Below are 5266 nucleotides of genomic sequence, written 5' to 3' on the forward strand. Positions count from 1 at the left end.
ACTCTTGGAATAGCTTGCAAATTGGTTTCTCACCACAATCTCAATCCCCTCCATTTCACTCTGGTCTATCCCATTTTAAAGATTTTTCTTTTGGGGGGCCACTGGGTGGCTCAGTCGTTAAGCATTTGACTTCAGCTCAGGTCATGATCTCATGGTTCATGAGTTTGAGTCCCACATCAGGTGAGCTTGAGCCCCACTTCTCCCCTTCTCTCTCCCTCTGACCCTCTTTAGACTCCCTGCCCCTCACACACTTGCACCCTCTCTCTTTCTCAAAAAGAAAGAAAGAAAGAAAGAAAGAAAACCCAAGATTTTATTTTTTTTATTTTTCTAAGTAATCTCAACAGTCAATGTGGGGCTCAAATTTACAACCCCAAGATCAAGAGTCGCATGTTCTAGAGACTGAGCCAGCCATGTGCCCCAGTCTACCCCACTTTAAAAGAAGTGAACACAGGTGCACTTGGGTGGCTCAGTCCATTAAGTGTCCAACTCTTGATTTTGGCTCAGGTCATGATCTCATGGTTTGTGGGTTTGAGCCCCATGTCTGGCTCCATACTGACAGCATGGAGCCTGCTTGGGGTTCTCTAGCTCCCTCTCTCTCTCTCTGCCCCTCCCCCACTCACATGCACTCTCTCGAAATAACTAAACTTTAAAAAAAAATAAAGACGGGGTGCCTGGATGGCTCAGTCAGTTAAGCGCCCAACTTTGACTCAGGTTGTGATCTCACAGTTCGGTTTGTGAGTTTGAGTCCCACGTAGGGCTTTGTGCTCACAGTCCGGAGACTGCTTCAGATCCTGTCTCCCTCTCTCTCTGCCCTTTCCCTGTGTTCTCTCTTTCTCTCAAAAATAAACATTAAAAAAAATAATAAAAATAAAAGAAGTTGGGAATGCAAGCTGGTGCAGCCACTCTGGAAAACAGTACGGAGATTCCTCAAAAAACTAAAAATAGAACTACCCTACAACCCAGCAATTGCACCACTAGGTATTTATCCAAGGAATACAGGTGTGCTGTTTTGAAGGGACACATGCACCCCAATGTTTATAGCAGCACTATCAACAATAGCCAAAGTATGGAAAGAGCCCAAATGTCCATCGATGGATGGATGGATAAACAATGGAGTATTACTCGGCAATCAAAAAGAATGAAATCTTGCTATTTGCAACTACATGGATGGAACCGGAGGGTATTATGCTAAATGAAATTAGTCAGTCAGAGAAAGACAAATATTATATGACTTCACTCATATGAGGACTTTAAGAGACAAAACAGATGAACATAAGGGAAGGGAAACAAAAATAATATAAAAACAAGGAGGGGGACAAAACGTAAGAGACTCAGAAATATGGGGAACAAACTGAGGGTTACTGGAGGGGCTGTGGGAGGGGAGATGGGCTAAATGGATAAGGGGCACTAAGGAATCAACTCCTAAAATCATTGTTGCACTATATGTTAACTAATTTGGATGTAAATTAAAAAAAAATTAAATTAAAAAAATAAATAAAAATAAAAATAGAAGTGAATGCAAAGTGATCAAATTGAACACAAATATGACATCGTCTTTCCCTTGCTTAACATATTTTGAATGGTGACTAATAACGATAGCATAAAGTCCAAAGTCCCCAGTATATCAGTAAGGGGCTTAATGATTTAGACCCACCACCCAATTGGCAATTTTGCCAATTGACACCTACCCCTCTAGCCTTGCCAAATTTCTTACAAACTCTTGCCACATGCAGTTGTCTCAATCTGGAATGCCCTTTCTGTAGGTCAATTGGAACACTGCCACTAGGCTTCTAAATTTCATTTATTGTGTCCCACCTCCCATGGAAAAATTTCAAGTTGTTCCCTGGTCTCTGCCTTTAAAGCACCATGTTCATCCAAGCATTAACTTTTATCAATAGTTTTAAAATTTTGCTTATTTGTCTGTAAATGTGACTAGAAATATTGTTTTATATTTGTACTTCCAGTGCCTAACAGAGCATCAGCTTGAATTCAAGAATGGATGAATGGATACCTCCCTGAAGCTGCTGCAACTATTCTGTAGGCAATTGATTGGTTCCCTTCCTCCCTCCTCCTTTAATACTGTCTATATATTTCCAGAATAGTATTTATTACCTTATATGTCCATCTCTCCAATATAGTCTGTGAGTAGACCATTCTTTCCTATTGTTTTCGTTTCTGGTTCTAGCATATAATATGCCCTGAAAAACTTGAAAGGATGCTTCTCAAACTTGTGAGTGGTACTATATTTTGTAGGTCAAATGCCAGAGTTTTGATTCAAAACGACCTGGGTTTTTGTTTTTTCACGATATGGAAAGGCTGGAAAGATGGACCAAAAGAAGCCAAATCAAATTTGACAGAAAGAGGTATAAATCTCCAAGTTTTGGTACACATTAGGTTTTTATTTGCAAGGTTGGAGAGAACCGAATCAATAGTATGATGTGACTGAAAATAAAACACAGACACGCACTCTATGAATTAATAAAGCACAGAAGCTGCAGCAAGAGAGTTGTGCCTTGTCATACTATGAACTCTTCAGATGTAACTTGGGTGTTGTATAACTTATGGGCCACATTAGCAAAATAGGAAAATTCCAGAAGTGGGTAAATGGGCTCATGAGTGGCCTGAAAACTGCAAAAATAGGAATAGTTAGAAGAATAGGAATGCCTGGCTTGGGAAAAGGGAGCAGGGAGAGCAGGGGAGACAGACTATGGAGTATTAGCTCAAGGGTTGCAGATTCCATTCAACCTACTTTCGATTATTAGGCCTGTATATCTTCCTCATTTTGCAAATGAGGAAATTTGTAAAGTTTAATGGAGTTACCTGAAATCACTCAGCTAATAGAGCTAGGGCTCAACTCTGATCCATTATATCGAGCTGCTGGAAGAGTTGGGCTTCTTTAAATGTTTATCCTTATAGCATTTTCCTTTTATTTAAACCCCTAGTTGTATTACCAAATGCATTTGCAGTACATTGTAGATTGAATAACTAGTCATCACTGGAAACATTTGGGGAGAAAACTCTCATCACAGATGGATAGGAGAGTCTTGTATTTGGTTGGAGTTTAGACTTGAAACCCTCCTAGGTTATTTCATATACTAAGGTTTCAAACTTCTGTGATATAACATACATATTTGAGTTAATGCATAACTACTTTAGAATTAAGCAGTGCAGTTTGAGCTCTGGAGTCTGAGTTTGAATTCCTGCTCTGCCACTTACCAGCTAAGAGGTCTTGGGCACATTTTTAACCTCTCTTGTCCTCAGTATCCTCATTTGTAAAAGGGAGAAATAATATTTAACTCATAAAGTTATTGTGAGGGCAAAGACCTAGCAAACAGAAGTCAACAAACATGAGTCTAGCTGTATGTATGGGAATGAAAGAGATTGTCAAAGGAGAGGGTATAAAGTAAGAAGGGCTCTCAGGGAAGAACCATGGAGAACACCAATATTTAGCTGGTGTGCTGGGTTGAAAAGTATTCCCCCACAAACTCTTGTCCACTGGAAACCTTATTTGGAATTAGGATCTTTGCAGATATAACCAAGTTAAATTGGGTTAGGATTAGCACCCTAATTCAATGACTGGTATTCCTATAAGAGGGAAATCTGGACACAGAGAGATGCACAGGAGGAAAATGATAAGAAAACATGGGGAAGAGACTGTTACATGGAGACCATAGACACAGGGAAGAAGGCCAGGTGGCCACAGGGACAGATTGGTGTGATACATCTATTAAGCAAGAAACACCAAGGACTAAAGGCAACCACCAGAAGCTAGAAAGAGGCAAGGAAGGATCCTCCCCAAGAGCCTTCAGAGAGAGCATGACCTTGCCAACACTTTCATTTAAGATTTCTAGCTCCCAGAACGGTGAGAATAAATTTCTCCTGGGTGGACAAATTCCACCCAGTTTGTCCTACTTTGTTATAACATCCCTAGGAAACTAACACAGTTGGTGAACAGTCATGGACAACACAGGATGGGTGAGAACACTTCATAGTTTCAAAACTGTTTCATAAATATATCTCAACCGATCTTCACAAATACCTTGTGAAGTAGCAGTAAAGTTTGTAGATAAGAAAATAGATAATCAGAAGTGTTAGGAACTCGATAGAAGGTGGCAGAAGAAACAGAATTTCAACCCGAGTAAAAGGTCCTCTTCACTCTGACCCTGTGAAGCAAAATGCTTCATCCTTTCCCAGTCTTTTTGAAGCTTCCTTCACTAGCACAATTCCAACTTCAACCTCTGACCTCTGGCAATTTGCTTTCAGGAAGATCACTGATCAGTGAATTCTACATGAATTACATTGTCTAACTTTTTGCATTGTACAGCCTTAACCCTTACTATGGAAAGACCTTATCCCTTATCCACACAGGTAAGGAAGACATACTGGGGATGAACGGGTCATTCCTCTTCCTATCGTTCAGAGACAAGGCAGCAACCTACCCCACTAACTCCCGTTTCCATGGGCAATTTCAGCAGAAAAAAAAGTAGAGCTGTGAAACGATAAAGTTGTAAACACTCCATATTATATAATTCCAATTGTGTGCCCGTCCTGGCACAGATTTACTAACTTTCCTCGGATTACACAGCTAGCTCCTCAGTTTCTGAGTAAACAGAAACTCTCGGTTCAATGTTCCTTCCATTAAACCACCCTGTCTGTTCCTGCATAGAGATTCCTTGACACTACTTCCCTGGTTTGTTTGTTTGTTTGTTGTTGTTGTTTTGGATTACAACGAAAACTTTCAGCGGAATGACCACCCCAGGAAAAAAAAAAAAAAACTTTTTAAAGTTATTTAATCTCTTTGAGCTTCAGTTCGTACAGGTAAAAAGATAACACTTATTCTCATTATTTCCTGAGAAGCATAAACGATAGGTAAAACACCTGGCACAACAAATTTTGCCCCAAGACAGCACAAATCAAGGTCTGGGGCTTTTTTTTGGTGTTCAATGACCCCCACCCGGAGACCGGAGATCCCTGCCTCGGCAGCCGCGCGGGGGAAGCCTCCGCCCAGGCGCCGTTTGAGGGCGTGGCCGGCGGAAAGGACCCGGTTCACTCCGCCCCACTCGGGGTGCCCGGCGCGCCTGATCGCCTTGGCCCTTTGCTCATCCCGCTTCCCAATCCGCCGGCGCCCGTGTCTCTTCTATCTTAGTACCGGCGACGGGGACGTCTTGGAGGATTTGGATCCGACGTGGAATGAGGCACAGCCTGTTACAGCCCGGGCCCGGAGCGCCGCGGCCACCTGAGGTCCCCGCCGTCGCCACGCCCGCGC

This window comes from Panthera leo, chromosome B3 (genome assembly GCF_018350215.1).
Source record: "Panthera leo isolate Ple1 chromosome B3, P.leo_Ple1_pat1.1, whole genome shotgun sequence".
In the NCBI taxonomy this organism is placed as follows: Eukaryota; Metazoa; Chordata; class Mammalia; order Carnivora; family Felidae; genus Panthera; species Panthera leo.